At 39.5% G+C, this 16,456-nt stretch overlaps 1 pseudogene; it reads left to right on the top strand.

The window, feature by feature from the left end:
- The first annotated feature begins 217 nt into the window (after nt 1-217).
- On the top strand, nt 218-736 carry LOC116592383 (annotated as a pseudogene).
- The last annotated feature ends 15,720 nt before the right edge of the window (nt 737-16,456 follow it).

A 16,456-nucleotide genomic window follows, 5' to 3' on the forward strand; every position in this document is an offset into this window, starting at 1 on the left:
TTCTTCTGGACATTTCATGTAAATGGAATCATACAAAATGTGGCCTTTTTATGACTGATTTATTTCACTTGCTTCCCGTATTCATCCATGTTGTTGCATGTATCAGTACTACACTCCATTTTATGGCCAAATAAGATTCTAATATATGGGCACCTAATCTCAGCTGGTCCGCCCGAGACCCCCTGAGCGCCAACCCTAGTCCCCCGGGAGGTCCCATTTCCGCTCCAACAAGATGAAAGAAACTATCATGAACCAGGAGAAACTCTCCAAACTGTAAGCACAAGTGCGCATTGGTGGGAAAGGAACTGCTCGCAGAAAGAAGAAGGTGGTTCATAGAACAGCTACAGCAGATGATAAAAAACTTCAGTTCTCCTTAAAGAAATTAGGGGTAAACAATATCTCTGGTATTGAAGAAGTGAATATGTTCACAAACCAAGGAACAGTGATCCACTTTAACAACCCCAAAGTTCAGGCATCGCTGGCAGCGAACACTTTCACCCTTACAGGCCATACCGATACAAAGGAGCTGACAGAAATGCTACCCAGTATCTTAAACCAACTTGGTGCAGACAGTCTGACTAGTTTAAGAAGACTGGCTGAAGCTCTGCCCAAACAATCTGTGGATGGAAAAGCACCACTTGCTACCGGAGAGGATGATGATGATGAAGTTCCAGATCTTGTGGAGAATTTTGATGAAGCTTCCAAGAATGAAGCAAACTGAATTGAGTCAACTTCTGAAGAAGATAAAACTTAAAGAAGTTACTGGGGGCTGCTATTTTATGACTGCTTTTTAAAATTTTGTTCATGGATCTGATAAAATCTAGATCTCTAATATTTTTAAGCCCAAGCCTCTTGGACACTGCAGCTCTTTACAGTTTTTGCTTATACACAATTCATTCTTTGCAGCTTATTAAGCTGAAGAAGCCTGGGAATAAAGTTTGAAACAAGATTAATAAAGTTCTTTGCCTAGGGGGAAAAAAAAAGATTCTAATATATGTAGGGGCATCTTGCCTGGGTGGCTCCATTTGTTAAGCATCTGCCTTCAGTTCAGGTCATGTTCTCAGGGTCCCAGGACTGAGCCCTGCATCAAGCCCCACATGGAGCCTCACATCAGGTTCTCTGTTCAGCAGGGAGTCTCCTTCTCCCTCTCCTTCTGCCTGCTGCTCTGCCTACTTGTACTGTCAGAGAAATACAATCCTTTAAAAAATACTTAAAAAAAAAAAAAGATTCTATTATAAAAAATAAAAATTAAAAAAAATAAAATAAAAAAAGATTCTACTATATGTATATACATTTTGCTTACTCATTTATTAGTGGATTGTCATTTGACTGACTTCTACTTTTTTGGCTATCATAAATAATATAAATATAAACATTTGTGTACAGGTTTCCATGTGTGTGTAGATATTTTTTCTCTTGGGTATATACCAAGGAATAGAACGTCTGGATCATATGGCTTAACTTTAAGGAACTGCTGTACTGTGTACAAAGCAACTGTATCATTTTACAATCTCGTTAGCAATGTATAAGAGTTCCAATTACTCCACATCCTCATCAACACTTCTTATTATCTTTTTTATTATAGCCATGCACGTGGATCTGAAGTTGTATTTCATTGTGGTTTTAATTTGTATTTCTCTAATGACTAATGATGTTGAATACATTTTTATGTGCTTATTGGCCATTTGCCTACCTTCTTTGGAGAAATGCCTATGCAAATTTTCTGCTCATTTTTTAATTAGACTATTTGTCCTTTTGTATTTGAGTTAAAAAAATTATTTATATATTCTGGATACAAGTCTTTTATTTTCTCCCAATTGGTGGGTTGTCTTTTCATGTTCTTGATGATGTCCTTTAAAATGCAAAAGTGATGTTTTTTAATGAAGATCAAGTTACCTATGTTTTTCTTTAGTTGCTTATGCTTTTAGTGTTACTTCTAAAAAACTATTGCCTAATCCATGGTGGCAAAGATTATGCCTATGTTTTCTTTTAAGAGTTCTATATTCCCAGTTCTTTCATTTAGGTATAAGTTCCATTTTTAGTTACTTTTTGCATATGATGTGAGGTCCAACTTCATTCTTTTGCATACTGATATCCAGTTGTTTCAGCACCACTGGCTAAAAAGATCATTTGTTCCCTGTCTTCGATGAATTTCTGGACCATTTATTTGTTCCAGCGATTTCCATGTTCTTGAAGGTCTACTATGCCTTAATTATGTTTGCTTTGCAATCAATTTTACACCTGGAGAAGTTACCCTTCCCTTATTAACCGCCTCCATCACCCACTCTCCTCCCCAACCCACATATTCAGAATATTCTTTTTGATTCTCATCCACTTATTATCCTAGATCAGTAGTTTACCAACTTTGCTCCTCCAGACAACAAATTCAAAAGTTTATGGTTCACTGCTTGCATTTCTACTAAGTGATCATTTCCTTCCTCTTGAATTGTTGTTGTTAAGGGTTTATGTATTTTTCTCAATCCATTGTTCTCATTGAACAGGTATTACCTCCATTTTAAAAAGTGAATAAATATTTAAAAATAGATACACAGGACAGAGTTAAATTCTGTGATTTGACCTAGTTCACCCAACTAGACATTGGCAAAAACATTTGACTATCTCAATTGCTATAAAGTATATTTCTGAGAATGTTTCCATTTAAATCTTACTGTTTTTGATCTACTAATCTGGATTTTCAAGAAAAATTGAAATGTATGTCAGTCAGTCTAATTGTACTTTTTCTCCGTACTGGTTTATTGTTGTATATCACCAAAGGATTTATAATTTGATAAACTCTGACCTGTCAAAGCATCTGCAACTTAGATAAAGCCACTAGCTATTGGCTGTGTCCAACTGTTTTCTAAGTTTTAACTTAGAAGAAGTATTCCCAAGGGATACACAGTATGATTCTCTATGGTGATGGGAAGACATATGTAGCTTAGGATAAGTAGTTTTTATATTGCTCTTTTAATGCATACTACAGTTATTAAATCTCAATAAAATCTTCAGGGCTGGGAGAATATACCCAACATTGAATGAGAAAATGCTGTAGTGGACATATATCTACCACTCTCAAAAAAATAAAAGATAAGACACTATTTTGGAGAATAATATTGCATCTTCTTCCATCTCCAGGTCTGTATAAGCCAAAGAAAGTTATGTAAATTTATGCAATTTGCCAATGATTGGGCAATGCAATCTGCTGCCTTTCAAATATACAGATCATTCTCTTAGTACCAAAGAAACCTCCCCACAAATAGTCTAGGTCAGCACTTTATAATAGAAATAAAGTGTGAGTCACATAGAGAAATTTTTAAATTTTTAAAATTAAATTATTGAATTTTCTGGTAGTCACAAATCAGTAATCAGAAAAAGTCAAAATTACTTTTAATATATATTATTTAACCTAACATATCTAATATATCATTTTAACACATAATTATTATGAAAATTATTGCTGAGATATTTTCTGTCTTTTATTCATACTGAGTCTTTGAAACCTAGGGTGCACTTCACACTCAAAGCTCATCTCAAATCAGACTAGCCATATGTCTAGTACTCCATAGACACATGGGGCTGGTGGCTGCCATATTGAAGAGCACAGGTCTAGACAGAAGACCTCAGGAACTTCTCCAAGTCAGAGGGCCACCAGCGGAAGGAATGCAAGGGAAGGAAAGGAGAAAAGATAAAAATTGGCAAAATGAAGAATAATGGAAGTAGAGGAGGAGAAATGAATGAGAAAATAAGAAAAAGATAAATGAAAGGAGAGAAAGGGAATGAACATTTTCTGAACACTTGCAGTGTGCCAGCAGTTAAGTATAATGGGAAGTGCTCAGAAGCTACTTAGAAATAATCTTTAGCATCCTCTGTAAGTGAAAAAGTCACATTGATACCAAACTATTATTACTGGTGGTGATTCAGTAAGTTAGAAAAGTACATTAACACCCAGTCATAGGAAGATATTATTCTGGTTCACATGCTCATAGTATGGAGACATATCTGCCTCTGGCCTGGAATATAAATCACTGAGAGGGCTGCCTTTGAGAGAAACTCTTTCTCGTACCTTTTTTCTTTCCAAGACACCAAGACACAATACCAGACATCCCCTTAGAGGAGGTCTAGGCCAGTGGAATTTGCAGTGCAACTGGAATGAAAAAGGGAATGAAGGAGAAAGAAAAGAAAACTCTGTGATTTTAGTAGTAAGGGAATTCTTGGAGCAGGCTTCTACTTCCGAGCCTGGAGGCCATTGTTATACTCGTGGAGAGACCTCTGGCTGAGCCTATGAGAAGAAAGAGCTTGTAAAGGGCATAATACCATGTCTCCACTCCAGTTCAGTGGATAATGTGTGAATTGCTGGCAAAAATATTAAGTATCAATTTTTAAAAAATAGATTTTATATATTCACCAAATAACTTAATAATAGTCCAAATACATCTGCCAGACATATACTTTAAATGCCCCACACAGATGAAATGCAGTGAATTGGACAAACCAAAATTTTCCATGCTGATCTAATTCAAGCCTGGCATCTGGTAGAGGCTGTATGTAGGATTAGCGCATTGTAAATTCATGTTGTTTTTGCTCATTCCCTCACCTGGAGCCATGCTCTTTACACCCCCATCCAACTTTGAAACATGGAAGCCCTTCCCTTTCTTAGACCACCCCAATCCCAATGGAACAAGCTGAACCACTCCCAGCCAATGGAACTACTGCTTTAAAAAACACTCAAGACATTATTCATTATAAGTATGGAGACGTTTCTTTAGGGTATTTTATATTTTTTTTCAGAGTCACTTATTGCTCTTTTCACTTTTGCAAATCTTTCTGGAAGCATCACTCAACTCTTTGTTTTCTACTTCGTTTAATCAAGTTGGAATTTTTTTCATTTAAGTCTTCAGATATTTGCTGTCTTTCTTCTTGGGAAGCAATGAAAAGCCCTGTCACTTTGGTTGCCATAGACCACCAATGGCCTGTAATCACCTCACAGTGCTGTTCTTGGCAAGAGCAAAGCCTTTAGAAACCAGACCCTAATAAGTGCAAGTTCTTTTCCACGCCTGAAATCTGCTTTGAGGATGTGCAAGAAGTGTTATCATTTAAGCCCACTGTAGGGTTGCTACAGTCTAACTGAAAGACTGGCTCTGCTCTTGAGCCATCATGAAATGATACATATGTCTCTGCAAACTTAGAAGAGTAAGAAAAAATATTGATGTTCTGTGTGTTTTAGATTTTACTTTTTTAGATTGTTGTTTTTAGTTAACATTACCATTTGGTTCTTTAGTTATCTGATGGGCGTGAAGGACTACAGTTGAGGAGTGGGGTGGAAAGAAAGAAAAGAAGAAGAGGTTAAAGATGGAATTTAAGGCAAGGCAGAATGGCTAAGTGATTAACACCATGGAATTAAGTCATAGCTTCAAATCCTGGCTTTCACACTCTCCAGCTGGGTGGCTTGGGCAAGCTATTCCATTCTTTAAGCTTGTTCCCTCAACTGTGAAATGGGAATACTACTCAAATCTACTTCAGGAGGTTGAGTGAACTAATTAAAATAAAGCATGTAAAGCAATTAACAAATGTCTGGCACGCAGCAGTCACTAAGTGCTATGGATTATTAGCACAATTAGTAGTAGTAGTACAGATGGGATTAAACAGAATGAAATAAAATCAATGCTATACTTCATTCTACTCATTCCATTCCTCCCATTTTTCACATTGATTTTTTTCTTTTTGGTGTCCAGGGAGAGATGTGGTTGTGGAAATTGGATGGGTAAGGAAAGTGCTTTCAGAGAGCAAACTTAAAATATCATGCAACAAGCACCATAGGGTAACATCACAACTTTCGGGAATAGAACGTTGCAAAAGAAAAGTAATTCTAAGAATGTATGTCTTCACAATTACCTCTATTAGATCTTTAACCAGAACTTTCACTCTCATTTCTACAAAATGGAAATAAAAATAATTTACAGAACTATTTTTCACTTGACTGACAGGATCATCTCTCCTCTCCTCTTTCTCATCACTCCTAACAGCTGGGGTCAGGTCCAGGGTGATTGTTCTGGGATTTAATGAACCTCCATTGCCCCTGACTTTGGCTACCTCCACCTTGTGGTAAACTATCTGAAAAAACTGGAATAGGAATGGATGAGGGCAAGAAGGCTAAGAGACTCTTGATCCTTTTCCAGAAACCCTGCAGTTTCTGGCAAGAGCAAATTCTGACTGTATTTTATTCAGATATTAACAACCATAGCAGTGATTTTACTGCCTTTGAGAAAAGCAATGCCCCAGCTAAAGAAAGGCAATCTACAGCATCTGACTCAGTGAGTCTGAGAGCAATGACCCTGTCTGGGTATGAATGTTCTATTGAAACTGACAGAAGCAGTTAATAGCAATCTTCAGTTGGGTTACCTACAAATGCTCCTGCTCCTCTTCCCAAGGTGTTCTTTTTCTGGCAGCACCAGTTATCTGCTGGGAAACTTAAATGAATAGAGATAAGCTGGATGTAGCCAACTGTCAGGGAGGTAACATGCCAACCAACCACATATGCTGTTAAATTAAGTTTATCATTTACATATCTACACACAAATACACATCTTGTGTGGTCCACAAGAAGATGCTCTTATTAACTTCTACTACATGTGATAGTAACACAATAACTATCTTCACAAAATAAAGTATGTTTCCGTATATTACTATACTGAATAGCATGTATATATGTGTATATACATGTGCATTTATATATGTGCATATATATACATATATACGTATTTCATACATTGCAACATATACTGAAATATACTTAGAATATACCTAGAAAGTATGGTTCATGAGGCAGGAGTCTGTCCATCTTCTTACAACAGGTACCTGATAAATCTTGCTGAAAGAACATACAATAAATTATTTCATTTGGTCCTCAAGGCAACTGTATGAATTAGGAATGAAAAGTACTATAACTGCCAACGTGTTGTAGGTGAAGGATTCCAAATGGCTCGTCCAGGGCCAACCAGCTGGAGAGAGCAGAGTCAGACTGTAAGCCCAGGTTAAGTGACTTCTCCTCCCATGCTTCACAGGGAATAGATCTAACTTCTATCATGGGAGGAAACAAAAGTTGATTGTTTTCTTCTTTTACCAGGTAATGTTGCTAGACTAAATCCATTTCACCTTCTGTACTCATTTTCTTGGATTGGGTTTAGCAGGCACCCGGGGTTGAAAGAATTAGTGGCCAGTTCTTTAGGGGTTTTCATTCTTCTCCACCTCTGAGCCAATCCAGAGCCCCGATAACCCCTAACCACTTTTCTTTTTGTCCTTCCACCCTCTTCCTCCTCCCTTGCTTTTGTTTCTCTGTCTTCCTTTGTGCTCTACTTACTCAAGCGGATAAAAGAAAGTAAACACCCTCTTTTTGTGGAATCCTATCTGGTACTTCAAACTCTTGAGATCTCTTCCTCATAAGCCACAGTGAAGAAAAAAAGAAAAGAAAAGAAAAGAAAAAAGAAAAGCTCCATTTACAGGAAAAGATGGAAAACTTAGTTGACACATTACTTGCTATACATACACGTATGTGCCCACGCGCGCGCACATGTCTACCCCCCACATACACACATGCTCATTAATCCTTAAAAAAGCTTGATTTTGGAGAGAGATGTTTGGATTTAGAGTGAATCATTAGCCTCCCAGTTCTTTCTTCTTTCCACCAAACATGAGGAACACTGGATAATGTGTCCAGTCAGTGGCTTTTTTTATTAACCGCCAAATGTTTAAAAAAAAAAAAAAAAAAAGCCCATGTATTATATCCACACACCTACTAAGGAGACAAAAAGATGGTGGACAAGAATTGAGGATTTTCTTGAAAACATGTCTCATTTTAGGGGAATGGAATAAATGTCTCTGAAAATCCTGATGTCCGTGGGTATGAATGCCCACTTAGTATTTAGCATGTTCAATTTCTTGCTTCCAGACCCTCCTGGCCAAATTTATTACCCATGGCCAAAGAAAGGATTTTTTTTCCCCCATGAAACTTGTTTTGGCTTGAAGTAAAGTTCAAATAATATTTACCAAGATTATTAAAAAACTCTAAAACTTTTTTCTTCTTCAGCGTTCAGGGATGGAATGTCAGAAAGTGTTGACATTAATTTTTAAATTAATATTTTTGGAAGAATTTTCTTTAATAAAAGATCAAATGATGACCACAATGCTGGATATGGGCTACTGATTGGTAACAATGCTTGTCAACAGCAAAGTTCAGAACTTTAATGCAAACTCTCCCATGCGTTTGCACACAATGGAAATACAAGTTATCTTAAATAGAATTTTTTTGAATTTTTGTTCTAGCTCATCTTCGGCCCTGAGGCTGAAATGCAGACCTCAAAAACGTCTTTGCTTCTAGCAGGAGAAAGAGCATTTCTTAACTGACCCATATAGTGTACATTCGTTCTCTATTGGCATACGCTAAGGAATTCTGTCACCGCCCACCAGGCCATTAGAAAAGACTTCTGAAGAAGAAATTGTCTTGCCCTTTCCAATCTTCCTTTGTTTCAACACACAGCTACAGCAGAGAAGTATAAAGAAGAAAATGAGCAACAAAAAGCTAAAGATTTTAATCATTTATTTTATAGAATGATGGTGATAACAGATGGTAGGATTTTTTTAATGTCCTTTAAAATAAAAAGTTGGCACTTCAAAAATTAAAAAGAAAGATTATAAGCTTCATTCAAACAGAGCTGGTTTATAGCTGAAACTTCACTACTCGGCTATGTGGCCTCAAGAAACTGAACTCCTCCTGGCCTCCGTTTCCTTGCCTGAGAACTTAAGATAATAAGAATACCTTTCTCTCAAAGTGATTGAATTGGCACTCCCAATCCCCACTTCTTTTTTTTTAAAGATTTTATTTATTTATTTGACAGAGAGAAATCACAAGTAGGCAGAGAGGCAGGCAGAGAGAGAGAGAGGAGGAAGCAGGCTCCGTGCTGAGCAGAGAGCCCAATGCGGGACTCGATCCCAGGACCCTGAGATCATGACCTGAGCCGAAGGCAGCGGCTTAACCACTGAGCCACCCAGGTGCCCCCAATCCCCACTTTTTTCCCCCTGGAAGCCTGTACCTATACCAATCCCCACTTATTTTTAACTTTGTTTTCATTCAGGACAGTTATCATCTTACAACATACTCTATGTTACTTATTTAGTTAATTGTCTAAGGACGCTCCCTCCCATTAGAATGCCCAGGAGGGCAGTGACTTTGAGTCCTCACAGCTGTATTCTATCCAGCACACAGTAGGTACTTGATAACTATGTACTTAATGCTCAGTAAATGAAAATAAAGTCCCAGCACAGGGCTGGGGCATAAGACCCCCTTCCTCTGAGCACATCAACGAACCCACTCCTGTCATTGTGAGGGTCATAAACAGAAATCAGATGGAGACTTTCCAAGAGTACTTGTTTTTCTTCTGGCCTCCTCACCCTCCTGCTTTTTGTCACAGCACACCTGGTGAAGAGCTCTACTTTCTCTTCCTGCTTCCTTTAGCAGTCACATTGCCAGTGTCTATGGAAGCCCTAGAAGATTCTGAATCAGGATGGAGCCATCCTGGGAAGAGAGCAAGCTAAAGTGGCAACTTGCCAGACTTAAGTAGCCCCATCTGACCTGAGTTTCCCTCTCTTTCCTTTTTATTTATTTTCACTTTTTTTTCTGAAAAGCAATATTCTCAGTTTCTCGAGATAAAATAGGGGGTTTTCTCTTTTTTTTTTTTTTTAAGATTTTATTTATTTATTTGACAGAGATCACAAGTAGGCAGAAAGGCAGGCAGAGAGAGAGAGAGAGGAGGAAGCAGGCTACCTGCCAAGCAGAGAGCCCAATGCAGGACTCGATCCAAGGACCCTGAGATCATGACCTGACCCGAAGGCAGAGGCTTAACCCACTGAGCCAACCAGACACCCAAAATAGGGGGTTTTCTTTGTCATTCTTAAAGCTTGGTGTTGTGCCCAGGTCTGGACACCATCTGCTCTAAATGATATGACACATTTGCCTGGACCCCACAAACCAAGGATACTGCTTCTCTCAGTGACCAGGCATCAAGAATGCCCACAAACTTTAATCCCCCTGGGAAACCAGGTCTCATTTTTACTGGGGGTACAAATGGGGTGTCTGAGAATGGAAGCAAAGCAAACCATCAGAGGAGATATGGACAAACTTAATTTCATGGTGGACAAAGTCAGAGCCTTAACTTCCCTCCCTCCTTTCAAGATGAAAAGATCATAATCTTTGGGAACAGCTGGATTTGGGCTAGAATCCTAACTCTGTACATCTAGGCCTCTATAAAATTGCTATTTCCTCATATAAAATGGGATTGTAATGCTTATCTCCTAGGATTATTATAATTCAATGAATTAATGCTTATAGTGCATCTGATACAGTATTTGGTACTGTGTTCCATAAATGTTCATTTGCTTTTCCTGTACTCACCTGCCTGGCCCAGTTATCTCTTATTGTGTGACCCCGAATAATTCGTGTCATTTCCCTAAGCAACAGGGTCCTCAGTTCTATGGAGTAAATGGAGTAAGTCTTACCCCCTGGGTGACAGTAAACATTGTCATGCAGTGACAATCTAGAGCATCATAGTTGCTCAGTACAGGCAGTTATGCCAATTACAACCTGCCCTTCAGTAAGCACCAACTTTGTGTTGTGACCACACGACTCATCCTCCAGGCACTTCAAATACATGACCTTGTTTATTTAATCTTCAAAGCAATGCTCACTCTGAGGTAGGTGTCCTTATTTTCATATCAAAGATGAAGAAATTAAGACCTAAACGTTAAGTAAACTTGGTCAGGATTACAGATAGTGTCACCACTGTTATTTGAACTTGTGTCTTCTTGACTTTTAAGTCTGCATTCTCCCTGATAACTATGCTACAGTGACTCCCAAATTATCACCATCCTTATTATTGTCTCTTCTAGTTATCTTTTGCCAGATCAGATCTACTTGATCTGACACATATGCCCCCAGGGTCCAATCATGTCACCTAAGTAGCATATGACTTCATGGCTCACAGGGCCAGGAATACCAAGTCCTAATGTCTTTGGAGCTGGAGTACAGGCTACTTTGTCCACTCCTTGAGTTTTCATCTTCCTTGGAAATGCCTTCTTGTTTTGGAATATGTAATAGAACCCCCCCCCCAAAAAAATACGGAAGGCTAGCAGCCAACTTCTAGATGCCTGCCTAATGATTAGAAATGAAGATACCAGAAAAGCCTGCAGGAGGTAAGAATAACATAAAGCTACAGCAAAATCCATTCAGAGAGCTAAGTGTCAGCTAAAGGGAAAAGGAGTTCAATGGCACAATTAAAAAATCCAGGCTTGTCCAAGAGTCAGGTTAACACTGGTAGGAAGAAGCACAGACCTGGCATTCAGTAAATATTAATTGGATAGATGGAGGAAGAAACCATGTTTATTACATCAACTGATGAGCACTAATTCTTAAAATCACAAATAGAGAACCTAGGTCCTTTGCATGACAGTCAGATCCTGGGTGTGTCCCATCCTGAACTCCCCCCACTTACACATTACCAACCTTGCCTTGAGTCCTCAGAGTTGACAGTCATGACTCCCCTAGCCATACCCTACTATTGAAGGGACATTAGAGATCGTGCATTATGTCTGGCTTACTGGCATGTGTGTCCCAAAGTTTCTAAATCAAAGTGAGGTTCAAAGGGATCAGAGTAACACGAGAGATGCCAAAGGAGGAAGCAATATGGGGCAACCTCCATTAGGGGATGGAATGCTTGAAATTGATGACTCCCCCCCAAATTCCAAACAGGTTGTCACAGTACATATAACTTTCATCCTTCCATGCTGCATAAAATCTAGAAAAAGGAAAAGGGAGATGACTTCTCAGAGAGAGAGTCTGAATGCCAGAACCTTCCCTTGGATGTAGTTCCATCCTGGCCATTGAGCCATGCTAGCTTCTTCACACCGCTCCCACCTGCAGGCCTGGGAGCACAGTTCCAGATGCTGCATTTTGCCTTGGCAAGAGGCATACCTGAGGCTTCTTGGCAGAAGTAGTTGTCTTGGTTTCAAGACATCCCTGCTGCTGGTTCCTGCTGCCTTGTTCCTAACTCTTGCTCCCCACCCCATTTAGCCTTCACCTCATGAACCCAGAGTTTCCTGGCTTTCGCCTAACTCTTGGCCACAAGATCTCTAGTGCTTGCCAGATTCCGGGCGCTCCCAAATCCAACCAACTTCCCAGGTTTCCCCTGGCTTTTTTGGTCTTGATTCTCCATCTCTGGCTCATCGCCTGTCAGCCCTTTACAGTTCTGGTTGAATACCCACTCACCCTGCAGCCAACACCTTACCTATTGCCCCATGATACTGTTTTTTTTTAGAAACCTAGTACAGAAAAATCTAGTACTATGACCCTCCTTATACTCAGGTTAGGATAAACCTAGAAGGGATGTTAAGAGTTCTCTTTGTGATAAATAAGCGGGCCAGGAGAATTATTTTGGGAAGCAGATCCCTAGACTTTGATGTCTTTGTATGGAAGATCTTCCATTATCTGCCCTTCTTCCCTGACCACACTTCTTCCCTCTTAAGGAACCTCCATCAGAGCAACCAGGCATAAACATTCATACCACCTTTCAGACCTAATTTTCTCACCACTGCACTCCACACCACCAATTATTTTAACATTTTAAATATTTCCCCCACTCCTTTATTACATATTAATTCTTTTAGTCACTTAACATACATTCTTTATGTTCTAAAATATGCAGCTAATGGCATAAAATCATCTGTTTAAAAAAAAATTCTTTGATCAACGACACACATCGTCATTGAACCAATGCTTGATTGAACTGGGGGAATATGGACATGGAAATACAGAGGCACTTCCAGGGAGTAACCCAAGCATTCTACCTAATAGGGTGAAAGTGGACAATGTGTCTGTTTTCACAAGGCAAGGCACAGCTTAGCCATTGCAGTGCTTCTTGAACTTTTAAATGTCCTGGCACATGGGAAGTCAGCAATATTATGAGGAACATTGAGATAAACAGAGGAGGCCACATACAATAAGACACAGCTGTCCAGGTCTTCTGCCATAGACCCTGGCTCAAGGGCTGAGAGTGTCAACATCCCAGCACATCCCTAACCCATTGGTAGCCCATCAGAGTACTGTGACACAATGATGGGTAAGCTCTGACCTCCAGTAGTGGCCATCCATTCTTTCATTCCAATATTTCTGGGTTCCTACAAATATTTTGAGTGGTTATACTAGTGGCTATTCAAAGAACTTGGGATACACCAGTAAACAAAATAGAGAATGATCCCTGCCCCCACGAGCTTTGACGCTAATGGAAGGAAACGTAGAAAACCTGTATTAAGCATAATACATAAATAGGGGCCATAGTTGTGAGAAGAGATGAGTGCTATGGAATAAAGAAGCAGAGTGAAAAGATTGGGATTAGGAGAGCAGGGCAGTTTGCTGAGCTAAACAGGATGTTCAGGATAGGCCTCGCTGAGAAAGTGAGCAAAGACTTAAAAAGAGTGAGGATATTAGCCAAGTGGTTATCTGGGGTAAGGGCATTCTAGGCAGTGGAAACAGCTAGAGCAAATGCCCTGAGGTAGGAAAGTGCTTCTTCGGTTGTAGAAACACCAAGGATGCTAGTCTGGCTGGAGAAAAGAAAGTGAGGAGGGAGGTATAGGATCCACGTCAGGAAGGCATGAAAGGTCTCTGCTTTTGTTTATGTATGTATGTGTGTAAGTGTGTGGCAAATATCTTCCCTGGGCTATAGCGCATCTTCTCAATTAGGTTATATATCTTTGCTTTGCCTTACAGAAATTTTAAGTTTAATATAGTCAAACTTGAGTGCTGTGAAGAGTGTAAAACTGGCGAGTCACATACCTGTACCCCGGGGGTTAAAAATACATTATATGTTTATAAAAAATAAAAAATTTTTAAAAATATAGTCAAACTTACTTTCTAATTTTGTTGTGCAGTGTTTTGTGTCCTCATAAAGAAAGTCTTCTGAATGGAACATTATATTTTATTTAGAAGCTTCAGAGTTTTTATTTTTCCCATTTAGGTTTTTAGTTAGCCTGGAATTTAGTAAGCAAAGGTCTTACATTCTTTTTTCCATGAAGATAATCAATAGTTTTGGCATCCCTTCTTGATAGTCCATATCTTCCTCCCTTTAAATGAAATGTATTCTTGGTCTTGCCCCACATATCACCGAAAGGCAGAATATTGTCTGTCCTTACCCAGTTGTCCTACCAGTTAGGACACTGAAACAAACTAACAAATGTGTGGTTTTTATAGTAAAGGGGTAGGAGAAAAGCAGCAAAACATGAGGAGCTTAAAAACTGGGACAATCTGACCTAACCAAATTCATATAATACAGATGCTTTGTAATGGGGAGTGGCCCGACTCAAACAAAAACGAGGTGGCTAATACCCTGGCCCAAACGGTTTGGGCCATGACTGACTTCTTCTGGACCCAGTCCAATAGATAAGGAAGGCTTCTGACATGATAGGAGCAGATGAACAGCTATTTGACATGTGGAGGTCAGCAGGAAGACTGAGGCACCCTGACACCCTGGGAAGAAATCAGGATCTCCAAGCTTCTGCCCCCCTTGCCGAAGCGTCTCATTTTTAAAGATTGCCATATACTTCTAAGATTATGACTGAGAGTCATTGGTTTAATTTTTTTTTAATTTTTTATTTGAGTATTGTTGACACAATGTGACATTAGTCTCAGGTATACAACAGAGTGATTCCCCAGCTCTGTATGTTATGCTCACCACAAGTGTCACTACCATCTGTCACTACACAACACTACTATGACATCATTGACTATATTCCCCAAGCTGTGCCTTTCATTTCCAAAGTTTAATTTCTTGAAGAGTATGTGAAGTGAATGTCTACTTCACATACTCCTCAATGGCTCACTCCAGCATCCTATCCTGAGACCCAGGGCAAGTCCCCAGCTCAGCGTTCGGACTCCCCGAAGCTCATGGTTCTCTCATTCCCCAGGAGAGTGAGGAGTTATAAAGGGCACAGAAGACACTTTTCCCCCAATATGAAACCCAGTGCTAGGGTCATGAAATCTGTTCAGGTTTCTGTCTCTTGATTCAGAAAAGCCAAAGCAGCTCTGAGCATGAGAGTGATTACAAGAATGCAATGTTCATGTCTGCTGTGGGCCCGCTGTTTGCCTGTCTGCAGTGTCTGGGAAGGAAGCACGATGCTTACAGCATTTATATTTTCCATGCTGTGGTGAATTTGGAACCTTCACCCAGCTCAAGACAGAATAAATTTACTCCAGCACAAATCTCTTGATCATTTCTCCTTCAAATGTGGGAAAACAGCACTGAGCATGTGGAAAGTGGAGAGAGCACATCATAAATCCAGAGACACAGGCACTCAGAGAGCTGCATGGAGCACATAAAGGAAGCTCTGTGCTTTAATATTATTTTCTGTTTAAAATCGACATGTGTGGTTTCGGACAAAGGCCTTTTAGTGTGGAGGAGAGAAGGTTCAGTGTTTCTCTTTTTCAAAAGCAGAGGAGTGTCTGGGAGAGACAGTGAAGAGATGTGCTCTGGGGTATAATCTGAAGGAAACTAAAAATAAAATGACTGTACTTTCGAATAACTGCCCTTAGGAAATAAAACCATGAAGCTGGTTTCCCAGGATGTGAGGATGTCTCTTCGCATGCTAGTGATTTCAGTCTTGGTGTGTTCTGTTTCGATGGCAACAGGTGTTTATTGATAAAATCCTCAAGTTGGGTCCACATGGGAGAAATGATTATCACTGAAAATGTCTCTGTGTCCATTGCTCCCTCTCCCAAACAGGAGAGATTATCAGAGCCCTACATTTTCTTTAAATATTTTGTTATAGAAGTGTATTTTGTTACCTTAAGTTTCAGAGATAGATGGCATGGTGTATAAGAGTGCAGCCTGACTCACACTGCCTGGGTTAGAGTTCATACTTCGTTAGATATGGCCCCAGCTGTGTAGTCTTGGGTAAGCTACTTAACTTCTCTGGGCCTCAGTTTCCTCCTCTGTAAAATGAGATTAATGATAATGCCTACCTCTCTGGGTTGTTTTCGGGGAGTGAATTAGTTTACGGAAAGCATTTAGCATATACTGACTCATCGGGTTATATCACGTTAGCTGTTCCTAATCAGTGAATTTTCTTGACTGCCTCACCTTGAATGTGAACCCTAATGTCTTGGCTTCCTGTGTTTAAAAAAGGAGTGGGGAGAGGGCACTACTCTCACTAGATACAAACTCTTGTTTTTTGGCTCAGGTCATGATTTCATGGGTCATGAGATCAGCACCCTTTCCCTGCATTGGGCTCTGTGCTCAGTGGGAGTCTGCTTGAAGATTCTCTCCCTCTCCCCCTCCTCCTGTAGGTGCATACATGCTATTTCTCTAAAATAAATAAATAAATCTTTTTAAAAAAATGAATGAATATCCTCATTTGAATC

This window comes from Mustela erminea, chromosome 6 (assembly GCF_009829155.1).
Source record: "Mustela erminea isolate mMusErm1 chromosome 6, mMusErm1.Pri, whole genome shotgun sequence".
Classification (NCBI taxonomy): Eukaryota; Metazoa; Chordata; class Mammalia; order Carnivora; family Mustelidae; genus Mustela; species Mustela erminea.